This window comes from Amblyomma americanum, chromosome 2 (assembly GCF_052857255.1).
Source record: "Amblyomma americanum isolate KBUSLIRL-KWMA chromosome 2, ASM5285725v1, whole genome shotgun sequence".
Lineage (NCBI taxonomy): Eukaryota > Metazoa > Arthropoda > Arachnida > Ixodida > Ixodidae > Amblyomma > Amblyomma americanum.
In genome coordinates this window covers 152172700-152190168 of record NC_135498.1, presented here as the reverse complement: position 1 = coordinate 152190168, position 17469 = coordinate 152172700, and the positions used below count along the sequence as shown (strand labels likewise).

Here is a 17469-nt window from a genome sequence, read left to right as displayed (position 1 = left end):
GCGAACTCCATTCCAGACATAAGGATTGTCGCCATACTGAGTATCCATTGATGACATTTAATACTGTTCATTGCAGGAGGAATCAAAGGAATTTCTGGCCTTCCGGGCAGGGAGATGACAGAACGATCTCTTGCTGGAGCCATTGGTATGTTACCCTTCCATGTCGCTGAAGGCTTCTAGAAGGAATATCAATGAATTATGATTAGCGATAATCTAAACACTAGAAGTGGTCACACCTGGTGCTAAATAATTTCAAATACCCTTGCCAGTTTACGTAACGGAGGTTACTCAAATGATTCTGCCATTTACAAGGCATTCAGATCACAACTTGCGTTTGACTGTACACTTCAGCAAAATGTTTGGCTTGCACTCTACATAATATAAAAACTCTACAAGCGAACTGCATTCCAAACATAACGATTGTCGCCATACTGAGTATCCTTTGATGAAATTTACAATTGTTCATTGCAGGAGGAATCAAAGGAATTTCTGGCCTTCCGGGCAGGGAGATGACAGACCGATCTCTTGGTGGAGCCATTGGTATGTTACCCTTCCATGTCGCTGAAGGCTTCCAGAAGGAATTTCAATGAACTAAGATTAGCAATAATCTAAACACTAGAAGTGGTCACACCTGATGATAAATAATTTCAAATACCCCTGCCAGTTAACGTCATGGAGGTAACTGAACGAATTCCGCCATTTCCAAGCTTCTCAGAACAGAACTTGCGTTTGACTACACTTCAGCAAAATTTCCGGCGTGCACTCTACATAATATAAAAGCTCTACAAGCGAACTCCATTTCAGACTTAACGATTGCGCCATACTCAGTATCCGTTGATGACATTTACAATTGTTCATTGCAGGAGGAATCAAAGGAATTTCTGGCCTTCCGGGCAGGGAGATGACGGAGCGATCTCTTGGTGGAGCCATTGGTATGTTACCCTTCCATGTCGCCGAAGGCTTCCAGAAGGAATTTCAATGAATTACGATTAGCAATAATCTAAACACTAGAAGTGGTCACACCTGATGCTAAATAATATTGAATACCCCTGCCAGTTTACGTCACAAAGGTTACTGAAATGATGCTGCCATTTCGACGCTTTGCAGAATAAAAGTTGCGTTCGACCATACACTTCAACAAAATTTCCGCCGTGCACTCTATATAACATAAAAGCACTACAAGCGAACTCCATTCCAGACATAACGATTGTCGCCATACTGAGTATCCTTTGATGACATCTACAATTGTTCATTGCAGGAGGAATCAAAGAAATTTCTGGCCTTCCGGGCAGGGAGATGACAGACCGATCTCTTGGTGGAGCCATTGGTATGTTACCCTTCCATGTCGCTGAAGGTTTCCAGAAGGAATTTCAATGAATTACGATTAGAGATAATCTAAACACTAGAAGTGGTCACACCTGATGCTAAATAATTTCAAATACCCCTGCCAGTTTACGTAACGGAGGTTACTCAAATGATTCTGCCATTTCCAAGGTATTCAGATCACAACTTGAGCTTGACTGTACACTTCAGCAAAATTCCCGGTCTGCACTCTACATAATATAAAACATCTACAAGCGAACTCCATTCCAGACTTAACGATTGTCGCCATACTGAGTATTCGTTCATGACATTCACAATTCTTCATTGCAGGAGGAATCAAAGGAATTTCTGGCCTTCCTGGCAGGGAGATGACAGAGCGATCTCTTGGTGGAGCCATTGGTATGTTACCCTTCCATGTCGCCGAAAGCTTCCAGAAGGAATTTCAATGAATTACGATTAGCAATAATCTAAACACTAGAAGTGGTCACACCTGATGCTAAATAATTTCAAATATCCCTGCCAGTTTACGTAACAGAGGTTACTCAAATGATTCTGCCATTTCCAAGGTATTCAGATCACAACTTGCGTCTGACTGTACACTTCAGCAAAATTTCCGGCCTGCACTCTACATAATATAAAAGCTCTACAAGCGAACACCATTCCAGACATAACGATTGTCGCCATACTGAGTATCCGTTGACGACATTTACAATTGCTCATTGCAGGAGGAATCAAAGGAATTTCTGGCCTTCCGGGCAGAGAGATGACGGAGCGATCTCTTGGTGGAGCCATTGGTATGTTACCCTTCCACGTCGCCGAAGACTTAGAGAAAGAATTTGAATGAATTACTATTAGCAATAATCTAAAAGCTAGAAGTGGTCACACCTGATACTAAATAATTTTGAATACCCCTGCCAGTTTACGTCACAGAGGTTACTGATATGATTCTGCCATTTCCACGCTTTGCAGAATAAAAGTTGCGTTTGACCGTACACTTCAACAAAATTTCCGCCGTGCCCTCTATATAACATAAAAGCACTACAAGCGAACTCCATTCCAGACATAACAATTGTCGCCATACTGAGTATCCGTTGACGACATTTACAATTGCTCATTGCAGGAGGAATCAAAGGAATTTCTGGCCTTCCGGGCAGAGAGATGACGGAGCGATCTCTTGGTGGAGCTATTGGTATGTTACCCTTCCACGTCGCCGAAGACTTCCAGAAAGAATTTGAATGAATTACTATTAGCAATAATCTAAAATCTAGAAGTGGTCACACCTGATACTAAATAATTTTGAATACCCATGCCAGTTTACGTCACAGAGGTTACTGAAATGATTCTGCCATTTCGACGCTATCAGAATAAAAGTTGGGCTTGACTGTACACTTCAAAAAATTTCCGCCGTGCACTCTATATAACATAAATGCACTACAAGCGAACTCCATTCCAGACATAACGATTGTCGCCATACTGAGTATCCGTTGACGACCTTTACAATTGCTCATTGCAGGAGGAATCAAAGGCATTTCTGGCCTTCCGGGCAGAGAGATGACGGAGCGATCTCTTGGTGGAGCCATTGGTATGTTACCCTTCCACGTCGCCGAAGACTTCCAGAAAGAATTTCAATGAATTACTATTAGAAATAATCTAAACACTAGAAGTGGTCACATCTGATACTATATAATTTTAAATACCCCTGCCAGTTTACGTCACAGAGGTTACTGAAATGATTCTGCCATTTCCACGCTTTGCAGAATAAAAGCTGCGTTTTACCATACACTTCAACAAAATTTCCGCCGTGCACTCTATATAACATAAAAGCACTACATGCGAAATCCATTCCAAACTTAACGATTGTCGCCATAATAAGTATCCGTTTATGACAGTTACAATTGTTCATTGCAGGAGGAATCAAAAAAATTTCTGGCCTTCCGGGCAGGGAGATGACGGAGCGATCTCTTGGTGGAGCCATTGGTATGTTACCTTTCCACGTCGCCAAAGACTTCCAGAAGGGATTTCAATGAATTACGATTACCTATAATCTAAACACTAGAAGTGGTCACACCTGATGCTAAATAATTTTGAATACGCCTGCCAGTTTACGTCACGGAGGTTACTGAAATGATTCTGCCATTTCCAAGCTTGGCATAATAAAAGTTGCGTTTGACTGTAAACTTCAACAAAATTTCCGCCGTGCACTATATATAACATAAAAGCACTACATGCGAAATCCATTCCAAACATAACGATTGTCGCCATAATAAGTATCCGTTGATGACATTTACAATTGTTCATTGCAGGAGGAATCAAAGGAATTTCTGGCCTTCCGGGCAGGGAGATGACGGAGCGATCTCTTGGTGGAGCCATTGGTATGTTACCCTTTCACGTCGCCGAAGACTTCCAGAAATAATTTGAAGGAATTATATTAGCAATAATCTAAACACTAGAAGTGGTCACACCTGATGCTAAATAATTTTGAATACGCCTGCCAGTTTACGTCACGGAGGTTACTGAAATGATTCTGCCATTTCCTCGCTTTGCAGAATAAAAGTTGCGTTTGACCGTACACTGCAACAAAATTTCCGCGGTGCTCTCTATATAACATAAAAGCTCTACAAGCGAACTCCATTCCAGACATATCGATTATCGCCACAATGAGTATCCGTTGATGACATTTACAATTGTTCATTGCAGGAGGAATCAAAGGAATATCTGGCCTTCCGGGCAGGGAGATGACGGAGCGATCTCTTGGTGGAGCCATTGGTAAGTTACCCTTCCATGTCGCCAAAGGCTTCCAGAAGGAATTCCAATGAATTATGATTAGCAATAATCTAAACACTAGAAGTGGTCACACCTCATGCTAAATAATTTCAAATACCCCTGCCAGTTTACGTCACGGAGGTTACTGAAATGATTCTGCCATTTCCAAGCTTTGCAGAATAAAAGTTGCGTTTGACCGTACACTTCAACAAAATTTCCGCCGTGCACTCTATATAACATAAAAGCACTACATTCGAAATCCATTCCAAACTTAACGATTGTCGCCATAATAAGTATCCGTTCATGACATTTACAATTGTTCATTGCAGGAGGAATCAAAGGAATTTCTGGCCTTCCGGGCAGGGAGATGACGGAGCGATCTCTTGGTGGAGCCATTGGTATGTTACCCTTTCACGTCGCCGAAGACTTCCAGAAATAATTTGAAGGAATTATATTAGCAATAATCTAAACTCTAGACGTAGTCACACCTGATACTAAATAATTTTGAATACCCCTGCCATTTACGTCACAGAGGTTACTGAAATGATTCTGTCATTTCCACGCTTTGCAGAATAAAAGTTGCGTTTGACTGTACACTTCAACAAAATTTCCGCGGTGCACTCTATATAACATAAAAGCACTACAAGCGAACTCCATTCCAGACATAACGATTATCGCCACAATGAGTATCCGTTGATGACATTTACAACTGTTCATTGCAGGAGGAATCAAAGGAATATCTGGCCTTCCGGGCAGGGAGATGACAGAGCGATCTCTTGGTGGAGCCATTGGTATGTTACCATTCCATGTCGTTAAAGACTTCCACAAGGGATTTGAATGAATTACGATTAGCTATAATCTAAACACTAGAAGTGGTCACACCTGATGATAAATAATTTCAAATACCCCTGCCAGTTTACGTAACGGAGGTTACTCAAACGATTCTGCTATTTCCAAGGTATTCAGATCACAACTTGCGTTTGACTGTACACTTCAGCAAAATTTCCGGCCTGCACTCTACATAATATAAAACATCTACAAGCGAACTCCATTCCAGACTTAACGATTGTCGCCATACCGAGTACTCATTCATGACATTCACAATTCTTCATTGCAGGAGGAATCAAAGGAATTTCTGGCCTTCCGGGCAGGGAGATGACAGAGCGATCTCTTGGTGGAGCCATTGGTATGTTACCCTTCCATGTCGCCGAAAGCTTCCAGAAGGAATTTCAATGAATTACGATTCGCAATAATCTAAACACTAGAATTGGTCACACCTGATGCTAAATAATTTCAAATATCCCTGCCAGTTTACGTAACAGAGGTTACTCAAATGATCTGCCATTTACAAGGTATTCAGATCACAACTTGCGTTTGACTGTACACTTCAGCAAAATTTCCGGCCTGCACTCTACATAATATAAAAGCTCTACAAGCGAACACCATTCCAGACGTAACGATTGTCGCCATACTGAGTATCCGTTGACGACATTTACAATTGCTCATTGCAGGAGGAATCAAAGGAATTTCTGGCCTTCCGGGCAGAGAGATGACGGAGCGATCTCTTGGTGGAGCTATTGGTATGTTACCCTTCCACGTCGCCGAAGACTTAGAGAAAGAATTTGAATGAATTACTATTAGCAATAATCTAAAAGCTAGAAGTGGTCACACCTGATACTAAATAATTTTGAATATCCCTGCCAGTTTACGTCACAGAGGTTACTGATATGATTCTGCCATTTCCACGCTTTGCAGAATAAAAGTTGCGTTTGACCGTACACTTCAACAAAATTTCCGCCGTGCCCTCTACATAACATAAAAGCACTACAAGCGAACTCCATTCCAGACATAACGATTGTCGCCATACTGAGTATCCGTTGACGACATTTACAATTGCTCATTGCAGGAGGAATCAAAGGAATTTCTGGCCTTCCGGGCAGGGAGATGACGGAGCGATCTCTTGGTGGAGCTATTGGTATGTTACCCTTCCACGTCGCCGAAGACTTAGAGAAAGAATTTGAATGAATTACTATTAGCAATAATCTAAACACTAGAAGTGGTCACACCTGATGCTAAATAATTTTGAATACGCCTGCCAGTTTACGTCACGGAGGTTACTGAAATGATTCTGCCATTTCCTCGCTTTGCAGAATAAAAGTTGCGTTTGACCGTACACTTCAACAAAATTTCCGCGGTGCACTCTATATAACATAAAAGCACTACAAGCGAACTCCATTCCAGACATATCGATTATCGCCAGAATGAGTATCCGTTGATGACATTTACAATTGTTCATTGCAGGAGGAATCAAAGGAATTTCTGGCCTTCCGGGCAGGGAGATGACGGACCGATCTCTTGGTGGAGCCATTGGTATGTTACCCTTCCATGTCGCCGAGGCTTCCAGAAGGAATTTCAATGAATTATGATTAGCAATAATCTAAACACTAGAAGTGGTCACATCTGATGCTAAATAATTTCGAATACCCCTGCCAGTTTACGTAACGGAGTATACTGAAATGATTCTGCCATTTCCAAGATTTTCAGAACAGAACTTGTGTTTGAGTAAACTTCAGCAAAATTTCCGGCATGCACTCTACATAATATAAAAGCTGTACAAGCGAACTCCATTCCAATCTTAAAGATTCTCGCCATACTGAGCATCTATTCATGACATTTAAAACTGTTCATCGCAGGAGGAGTCAAAGGAATTTCTGGCCTTCCTGGTAGAGAGATGACGGAGCGATCTCTTGGTGGAGCCGTTGGTATGTTACCCTTGGACGTCGCTGCGAACTTAATTCCATTATCGATTTAAATGAATTACGATTAACAATAATCTAAGCACTACAACTGGTCCCACTTGATGATAAATAGTTTTCAATTCCTCTGTGAGTTAACGTCAGGGAGATTACAAAAATTATTCTGGCAATTCAAAGCTTTCCAGAACAGAAGTTGCGTTTATTTGTGCGCTAGAACAAAATTTCCGCCGTGTACTCTATCACCATGGAAACATAGCAGCCTAAATATATGCCAGATTTAACAGGTGTCACCTAGTAAATTTCGGTTGATAAAATTTACAATAATTCATTGCAGGAGCGATCAAAGCGATATCTGGCGTTCCGAGTAGGGAAATGAGAGAGCGATCTCTTGGTGGAGCAGTCAGTGCGCGACTGTTCCACGTTCGCTACTAGAAGCTCTCTTATAGGCTGTCATAGAAATGGTTGCAATGATGTGAATATTAGGGCTCAGCTTTGGTGGTAAAGTAATTTTGGTATCCCCTTTCATACATGAAGAAAGACAGCGACATTATCGTTAATTAATTTCTCTCCATAACATAGGTTCCGTTTCCCTATTCTCCATTATGAAATCTTTTGGGTGCATTGTATGAAAGCGAAAAGCGACATGATAACGGAACTATGCCGGGGGTTGTCTTTTCTGTCTTAAGAGCGTAAGCTCTTACTCATCACCTTTCGAGATTTCGTGTGGTCTGCTGCCACCCTGAGATCACAGCGTCATCAGTGGCAGCAACTATATATAGAAAACAGCACACCTTGCATTGAGACTTGTAGCGCCATCTACAACATCATTGTAGAAACAACCACATGCCGCGTGCCAATGATGACTTCACGGTCCAATATGGCGGATAGGGGTGGAAATATGTAAGTACGACGTCAGGGGATGAAATGGCGGCATATTTTCGGTTTCTTGAATCCACGATGGCAGCCATAAAAGTTGGTTGTGCCCTCCCATCCTTTTTCTCCCCCCCTCCCCAAGATATATCCTATAACGTGTTTTAAGAAAAGTGTATTGGGCTCAGATCTGATAAGGGACAGGACAGGATCTGATATCGTACAAAAGATACAGTGCGGCGACTGATGTCGTGCGACACACGCACACAGGGAGAAAAAGTCTCCAAAAACAGCGTTCAAGGAGGTCCATAAGCGCGAAAGAAGCACGCGGGAGGGAACCGCACACAAACATCGCGCACATCACTTGCGCGCACCACTCAATACGGCAGGAGCGGCACCGTCACACGGCTCCCGCTTGCGACGATGAAGCGAGTGCTCCACCGTCGGAGGAACTCTTCTTCCTGCAGCGTCACCCTGTCTAAGCACGCCTGCTCAAAGAGGCGCGCTCGGACACGCTGCAGCATCGGAAACATGGCCCTTTGGGGTAGGCCCTGTAAGGAAGCGACGCCTCTCTGGCGACAAAACAAAAGCACCAACACATTACAACCGCCGCACAAATGTGTCACGCGCTATGGTGCGCTTGTCAAGCGACAGACAGAACATATGCGACATCAGTCGTCAAAAAGTGCGCGTCACAATGCACTCAAACAGCGCGTGCACAAATTTTTCTGTTCCGCCGCACTGCGGACACCGCGAAGAAGGAGCGATGCCCCACGCTGCGATGCGGACTCTCGAGGGCAAGACCCTCCAGCCTCGCAGCCAGCCGAAGTCACGGACGTCTGATGGAAGAGAGAGAGACGTCAAGTCTCGCTACTGCACCAGCCTGCTCCGCTCTAGCTGCTCTAGGGGAGCCTCGTGTATTGCAAGGAGCTCGCAAACGCGGGAGGCCTGCGTCTGGCTGCCTTGGGCAGGGTAGCGGTGGGAGTCTCGGTCGTCCGACAAACATACCGAAAGGACATCGGCTGCTGTTCGGCTGTAGGATCAACTATGCGACCAAAAAAGAGGCGCCGCGACGTCCCGAGAATATAGGCGAGAAACCCTCTGCCCGGTTAGTCGGTGGCATTGACCAGGTCGCGGACGACTCGGACAGCGAGGATTCTGCACATTGTGCGCAGGTTCGGCAGGCTGAACCCGCCCATGCGCGTGAGAAGGCGTAGGAGAGCGCGTGCGACGGTCTCCGTCTTTCCCGCCCAAAAAAAATGCGCCGCACATTGTGGCCAAGCGACGCGTGAAAGTGCGCGGCGGACAAGCAACGCGGGCGATCTAAAAGAGGGACGCGCACACTGAAGATCTGATAGTAAATGCGCGCTCCGACAGCGACGGGCGAAAGCGCGCTGCCACTGCCAGGCGTTGCTCAGCGGTTGCTCTCAACTGCGTCCACGACTCGGGGGTTACCTCCCCTGAGGAAAGGTACACTACGCATAGCACTCTGACTGCCGAGACCCACTCCACATCGCCTAGCAGGTCTGACGCAAAAGCGCCGAAGCGCAGAGCTTAGCTCTTGCCCCTGTTAAGCAGGGCGCCGGACAACTCGCTGTAACTCACAAAGCCGTAAAAACGCTACGTAGTTCTCCTCGTCCCGCAAGAACAGGGACACGTCTACAGCGTATGCGGACACCTTCACCTGGCCTTGACACGGCAAAGGGAATCCGTGCACCGATGGACACTCTGCTATGCGGCGAAGGAGCGGGTCTAAGCGTAATACAAATAACATTGGCGATAGGGGACAACCCTGTCTAATACCACGCTTTATACTAAAGGGGTTAACACTCCGTTAAAACGTAAACGAGCTGTAAGCTCGGAATATAGCCGTTCTAAAAACTCCACGAATCCCGGCGCAAAGGCTAAAGCACCGAGAACGCCAAAAAGGTAGCGGTGCTCAACTTCATGGAAGGCTTTCGCCTGATTGAATGACACGAAACAACCTGGTATTCCCGTTCTCGAAGTGAACGTGAACAAGTCACGCGTTAGTGCGATAGACGAAAACACCGAGCGTCCGGGCACGCTGCAGGCCTGCGCAGGGCTTACGAGCACCGCAAGAACCTTGCTCAACCTTTTAGCCAGCAGTGACTCCACGATCTCGCAATCTGCGTTAAGCAAAGTGATCGGGCGCCACGCCTGCGGGTGAGATGGATACCCGCCAGACTTCAGGATGAGCACTCCACAGCTCTTTCTAAAAGATTCCGGCCTCTCACCATCCCTAGAAAAGGCGTTCACCATCCGGAGGTGTTCCTCCAGGACGGTGTAGAACCTGGCATAGAAGCTGGTAGGAATGCCGTCAGGACCTGGAGCTGAGGCGGTGTTCATGACTAACTGCAGCGAAGAGCTCCTCGGGGCTAACTGGGGCGCTAAGCTGTGTGCCTAGATCACTCGGCACCTGATGCAACTAGCCGCAAAAACAACGAACTGCGTCAGTGAAAGAGACTGAGCCCCACCGTCCGGCGCCAGAAACAAACAGCTGCGAAAAGCGACGCGTAAAAGTGTCAGAGATGACAGCCACACTGCTGCTCCTGGAATCGTCAGGGAGATGCGCCTCTTCCACGCGAACCTGTCGTGCCTCTTCCGGTCTATCTGCTCGCACCTGTCGTAGCACGGATGAATTCGAAACTGGCCTGCCCTGTACGAGCGCCTGGCTTGCTGCACGCGAGGACTGGCGGAATAGCGTGTGGTAGCGCGCTTTCAGTAAAGTAAGATAATCACGCATCGCGAAGGTGAGCGGCGCGCATCGCTGCACGGCACGTATACGGGCGAGGGTGTTGTTTATCTCGCTCGTGATGTGCTTTCTGTGCTGGTTCAAGCGTATCACGCTCGACCAATCTCTCAGCAGGCATGAATCCATACGCCACGCGTCTAAACGTGAGGCGCCCCCATGCATGTCCAGTACTGCTGACAGAGCTCGAAGATCGCTAATGCGTGGGGTGTCCTGGGAAAACGCGAGCACATCACAAGAAACCACACAGCACCCCAGTTCGCGCGGGAAAAGAAACTTATCAAGACGGCTAGCTGACCTGCCCCGCTCCCAGGTGCCACCAAAACTATCACCGTGTAGCTTAACTCACGCGTCTGTCAGAACTGAATACAAATATCCCGTATAGACCGGGCCCCGGCGTAGGGTCACCCCTGGCCTGGACCGCGAACATCTCGTGCGGGATCCAAAACGCAGTTAAAATAACCAACAAGAAAACAAGGATAACAGTCTAACAGAAAATAATCCAACAAATCAAGGAAATTAGAAGAATCGGCGAACAGGGCGAAGAACATGGCGACAAACAAGGCGACAATTAGAAGAAGAGGGCAACAAATCCTAGAACGGGTCGGGCTCCAGCACGACAGAGGGCCAAATCCCAAAACCAGCCTAAGCTAAGGTTGCAGAGCCAACTTGCGCATCTCACGATGCCAAGAAATATGAGTCCCACCCACAACGAAGAAAGAAGAAAAGACAGGGCCAAGGCCGTCGAAAAAGAAATGAATGGACTAGATCCAAACACTATAGCATTCACAGACGCAGCCACTGGCAAGTCAGGACCTGCAGTCGCGGCAGTGGTAAACGGCAGTGGCACCCCCTTGATGACGGCATCGGTAAAGACAAGAGATGCAGACGTCGCTGAGAAAGTGGCGATCGCACAAGCCTGCATCGGCACGAAGGCAAATATAATAATTAGTGACAGCAAAACGACTATATGGAACCTAGCGAAAGGAAGAGTCTCTGTCGAGGCGAAGAAAATCCTCGAATCAAGAGAGATCACACGTAAGATCACAATCAAATGGACCCCAGGCAACGAATCGGTGTCTCGAAACGAAGCCGCTCACGCGCTCGCCCGAGACATCTACTACCGGACGAGCGCAGAAAGGCTCGACAACCCAGAACACGAGGAGACGCTAAACACATACAACGACACGTGCGAATGTTACAAGCTCAGCAGGAAAATATTCCCAACACCACACAAACAACTAAACAACAGAGAGGCCGAAAGCCTTCGAAGGCTGCAGGCTGGAAACTACCCTACCCCGTATGGCTTCACCACCTCAAGATCGGTGACAGAGACCACGATAAATGTAAACATTGCGGACAGAGACGCAGCGTCATTAGACCACATCATATGGGAATGCCCCTTTTCACCTGGGGCTATGGCCGGCATCCCAGACGTAGAAGCTTGGGAGTCCCTCCTTCAAAGCGCAAACCCTGCAGACCAAAAAGAAGCCATCCGCCTGGCGGCTGAGGCCGCGAAGAATCAATGTATTCTCGCGCGCTTTTAGTTGCGGAGTCCCGGCCCCCTGCTGGGGCCCGCGTACATGAGTAGGGGAGTAGGGGAGCCTCCTATATTGGTGGAAACAAACGTCTTCAACGTCTTCCGGACGGTGGCTGCCTTTTTATAAACCGTGAGAGAGATATATTGGCACGGTCTCTGCAGGTTGATTGTAGAGCAAGGTTGACATATGTACTGTAATAGAGCTGAGTGATTATACAACCATTTAACTAATGCAACTAACCGTCTTTTAGAGGCAACATTAAATTAAGAGTTTGGAGGTTGTGAACATGAAATCTGAGTCCGTGTTTTTAAATGCTTCTTTATCAGCAATGTATTTCTAAATGTTTGCCGTCAAAAATACTAATTTCTAGCTCGTGAAGTTGACTTCGAGCAATGCGCTTCCTGAAATGCGTCGTTAAGCGTAGTACTGCCGCGGAAATACAGCTAACTGCTTGGACGTGATAAAATAGACAAGCGGGTTCTGTATTTGCTGTATTAGAAATGTGATGGACGCCATTTTACAAATATACATTGCGCGAAGCCACCTCGCCGACCTAAAAAATGCGAATTTTTTACTTTAAATATTTCGAACTGCATTGCCGATAAACAAGATTAAAGCACTGGACTCAGCTTTAATGTTGATGGACTTCAATTTCTGAACATACTGTCTGCCCCTAAAATGATTGGTAAAAAGTGGATAGGTAATATTAGTTAATCATTTAATGACAGCTCTATAACGTACATAATGTCCTCCTTGCTGTACAATCCATCTGCACAGACCGCACCGGCGTATCTCTCGCAAAGTTTAAAATAACGATCGGCAAACAATTAAAAAAATCATCTGGTATATCAGTGCAGTAGTAGGACTGATTTGACTATTCGGCAAAACCAACGATGTGTTCCGTGCCCATAGTGAGAAATAAGATATGTGTCAGCGTGCTAACAAATGCTTCACTGTGCATTTTCATTCCCTTCAGAAGCATGCCCCCCTTATGGCCACGCTTATAACTCAATGCTTGCTGCAGCTCGAATGCCTAACCGAACAAATTTTCGCAGTGCGTGGAAATAATGGTCTCTTTGTAAGATTGCTGTAAGCAGCGTAAAGACATTGCAGCCCTTAAGACTGTCAAATGACACAGCTCGGCGCATTTTCTGTGAGTTAGGAGGTTGTGTATTACACTCAGTTCTAGGGTACATGTGGAAATAAATTCACTGCCTTATTAAAATGCGCAATGTCTGATGCAGGAGGGACCAGTGGGATATCCGGCAGAGACTTGGCCTTGCGCTGATCGGGTCGACGGCAAGGTATGTTTCGTTAACAAACGGTATAAGAAGGTTTGTGATCAAAATTATAACTTGGGTGAACTTAGAAAAATGAATTGCAAGGAAATGGTATATGTGAAAGTGTTTTGAATTTGACGCGAATTAAGCTGAGTTTCACAGGGAAGGCCCTGATATCTTTGGTTATTTAGCAACTTCATAATGGTTTGAGAAAAAAAATTCAAGCTGACAATATTTCCTGTGCAGTCTAACCGTGAGCAGGCAGGTATGTCGTCCTCAGTACGAACTAGTTATCTTTGTTCGCAATATTTTTAGACGGTGTGTTTTACTTAACAAAGCGAGGACAGAAGACGAAGAATAATGTGTCGCTTTGAAGATCTGTTTGCGGTAACTCACAGAAGGGTGAAAAGGTAGGCAAGTTGGGTGACATATTGTCACGTAGTTGTGACGGCAGTCGAAGGAGCAATGAAGGCAGACGAAAGCTCTTCTAAAAGAAAACATTTATTGGGGCTCACTTGCGCCCACAATTAACTGAATCACTCGGCGGCGGCGAAGCGACAAGCGTGCTCTGCGGTCGTCGAACAGAATGCCCGCCGCTGTCGGCAGTGCTCCTTTTAAAGCTGATACCGAACTTTCGAGATACAGCATGCAAAGTTACTAGAACATTCCGGAACAACGTAGAATCAGCTCTGCCTCGATGCGATCAATCGAGATAAATCTGGTCGCGTGTTGCGTCACAAACGATGCGGTAAAGTGGCTTGGCGGCAGATTTGAAAAAGGAAAAAAAACAGTGCAAAGATTCGCGGCAATATTGTTGGGGTATTGCATACACGACATGAACCGAAAAGGAACGGCAGGACGAAGCAGTCAGTTTCAAATAAAAAGATTTAATAAAATCATGAAATATACAAAAAGGTATAAGCTGCACAGATTAATATTTAGAGGAATAAAAAAAACCAAAACAAAAGCGACCCGTGCAAACCGTCTGCACCTGACGAAACAAAAATTTGACACAAAACATTTTCTGACCAATTTCAACCAATTTCAGCTTCAAAAGGAAAGATGCAAAACTGACTCCCTGGGTGTAACGGGCCTCCCCGGAAAACACTCGGACCGAAAGAATGGACTAGGCCACAGGTGTACACACACCGACGCACATTTAATACACCCTAGCCCACAGCCGCCGCAGTGGCTAAGTGGTTATGGTGCTCGGCTGCTGGCCCGAAAGACGTGGGTTCGATCCCAGCCGCGGCGGTCGAATTTCGATGGAGGCGAAATTCTAAAGGCCCGTGTACTGTGCGATGTCAGTGCACGTTATGGAACCCCAGGTGGTCGAAATTGCCGGAGCCCTTCACTACGGCGTCTCTCATAGCCTGAGTCGCTTTGGGACGTTAAACCCCCATAAACCAAACCAAACACTAGCCAAGAAAACTTACAAACTAACACAAAAATACTATAAATACACACGACCCGGGAACACTACTACCAGCGTCTACTACTGGCGTTCTACTGTTAGCTGTCGGCGTTCGTGCTCACGGTTGGTTCGGTGCGGTTGCGGCGTTGTATGTGTCCAGTAGCCGGCGTCGAGGTGGCGTTCGACGTGCTTGAGCTGGCGTCGCTTGCGGCGTCGTACAAGCTCCCGGTCCAAGCGTCCGTGGAGTTTACGCCCGTGTTATTGGCGTTCGGGGCACCACCCGGATGGGTGGTAACAGCGCTGGAGACACCCCTGGCAGTAGCAGGTGGTAGCGTCCTCAGATAACTACCCGCGACGAGCTCAGGAACGGCTTGGAAGCCGTAGAAAGCGAGCTCGCCGGAGCAGTAGCCCAATTATTATTATTATTGCAAGTGACGAATTACGCAAGCCAGTTGCGATCCACTGTTTCTGCATAGTTTAACCATCATGAAGGCCTACAGAAAAGTTTTTTTTTTTGCTAGAATCTTCTTTACCACTATACAGCCCAATTCATGTGGCAGAAGTTAGGCAGTGTGGGTATACAGTGGGTGCAGCTGACAAAGGGAAGGGTTAATTGGACCGACATGGGAGAGACCTTTACTATGCAGAGGGCGTAGTCAGGCTGATGATGATGGTCGAAATTATTTCGAGTGGTCGAAATTAATCCGGAGCCCTCCACTAGGGCACCTCTTTCTTCCTTTCTTCTTTCACTCCCTCCTTTGTCCCTTCCCTTACAGCGCGGTTCAGGTGTTCAACGATATACGAGACAGATACTGTGCCATTTCCTTTCCCAAAAAACCAAATATTATTATTATTATGTATTCAACTAGGCTACTGTCCCTCTGTGAATTTGCACGACGAGCGGGCACTAACCCTCACATTTAAGCTCATTGTCCTTAGCCCTTCTCTCCCTGAACTTTGCCTTCGTTCCAGCTATATTTACAAAGGCTAGTCACTAACAACACATTTTCCCACTCTAAATTACGGTGTTGTAGGATCTGACTGAGCAGAATAAACAGAGCGCCTGCTGCAGGTACAGAGATCAAAGGCTGCTCTGCCCTTATTAGTATGTTCAGGCTTCCGATACGTCACTAAGGATTCATTGATTACACGCTTAATCAAAATGCCTTCTCTCTGGCAATAAATCTAAATTAATCACATAATTGTTTGCACTCTTTTACTACCTGGTTGTTGCGCGTATTTTTCAAATATCTCCTATCACACTTGATATCTTCCGACCAGTGCATCGCCTATGGAACGGGACAAACTATTGTGATCAAGCAGTTTCTCGGGAGGGACATTTCGATATTCTTTGAATAATTGTTAAGCAAAGTGCACTAAATTATGACGAATCGCAGACAGCAGTCGCTGAGCACTCACAGAAAGTCACATCTAAAGGGCGCTTTCTCTAGCCGTTATTTCTGGTTAAAGACTTGTTCTAAATGTACATTAACCAGATATATTTTTCTTTTCTTTTTGCAGGAGCACAGCGCAGTTGTATGTACCGAAAACTGGATATGCCATGAAGAATGCCTGATTGCTTTGAAGTTTTTACTGATCTTTTACGGTTTTAGAATGGGTGAAAAAATAAAAATAAATAGAGCATTTTAATGCCGCGCAATGACGCCACATGTGCTGATTGTAATGAAGCCCAAATAGTTTCCTTTCCTTCTTATAGTTATGACTAATAATAATAACTGGTTTCTGGGGAAGGGAATTGGCGCAGTATCTGACTCGACTCATATCGTTGGACACCTGAGCCGCGCCGTAAGGGAAGGGATAAAGGAGAGAGTGAAAGAAGAAAGGAAGAAAGAGGGGCCATAGTGGAGAGCTCCGGAATAATTTAGACCACCTGGGGATAGTTATGACTGCATTGCAAAATTTGCGTGCGAGAAGCAGTTACGACGCCACTATTTTATGTTAAAAGCATGCTGAATAAAAATTAAAAAAATAAATTTACGGTAGTTTAGTTTGGTTAAAGTGAGGCAGATGCCGTAGCTTCACGATGATTTAGCCTGAACACATGTGGACATCGTGCTTAGGGGCGCTGGCGCTCCTTCCATTATGTACGCGGTTTAGGAAACTTCACGGCCTAGCACGTGAACACCGCATGTCGGCTTCGTCCCCAGGCGCGCCAGCGCTCTTCCCGTTTTGTACTCGGTTGAGGGCGCGATGTCACGCTTATTCACGTAATCGTCGCGTTGCGGCTCCGCGCTGAGCCAAGAGTCAATTACGTGACATAATTTTGGTTGACCTTGACTTGACCTTTGGCGCGACCTTGACAACCGTGATGACCTTGACTTGACCATGAAATGCCCTTCACCCTTGCTATAGTTTTGGTTGATCTTGTCGCAACCTTGACGTCCCGGATTGACCTTGAAATAACCTTGACCTGTCGAATCGCTTGACAATTGGTCTGACCACTGGCCATACACTGGTTCTCAAAGCTTATCAACATAAGGTTTCCCTTGGCTGAGCCTTGAAGGTCATCAGCAACGCACGGCGGTCTCAGCCCGAATCCTCTAGTAGCGAAGCCACCGCTTCAAAATTCAGGCCCGCAAGATCGACACAAGAGTAACTCGCAGCTGTGCCTGCGCCGATAGCATGCGTGTGCTGTAGGGCGGGATATTTGAGACGAAGCGCTGGACGAGATGCATTAGCATCGCGTTATTCAGTATTCGATGAGGCAGTGAACATCCTCGAAAAAAAAAAT

At 46.0% G+C, this 17469-nt stretch overlaps 1 long non-coding RNA gene across 1 annotated transcript; it reads left to right on the top strand.

Annotated features, from left to right (window-relative positions):
* Window positions 1-1291: 1291 nt before the first annotated feature.
* Window positions 1292-16374, top strand: LOC144119177 (uncharacterized). Its single transcript, XR_013312283.1, has 4 exons — window positions 1292-1327; window positions 6780-6848; window positions 13268-13327; window positions 16239-16374. It is a non-coding gene; the product is annotated as an uncharacterized LOC144119177 (long non-coding RNA).
* Window positions 16375-17469: the final 1095 nt, after the last annotated feature.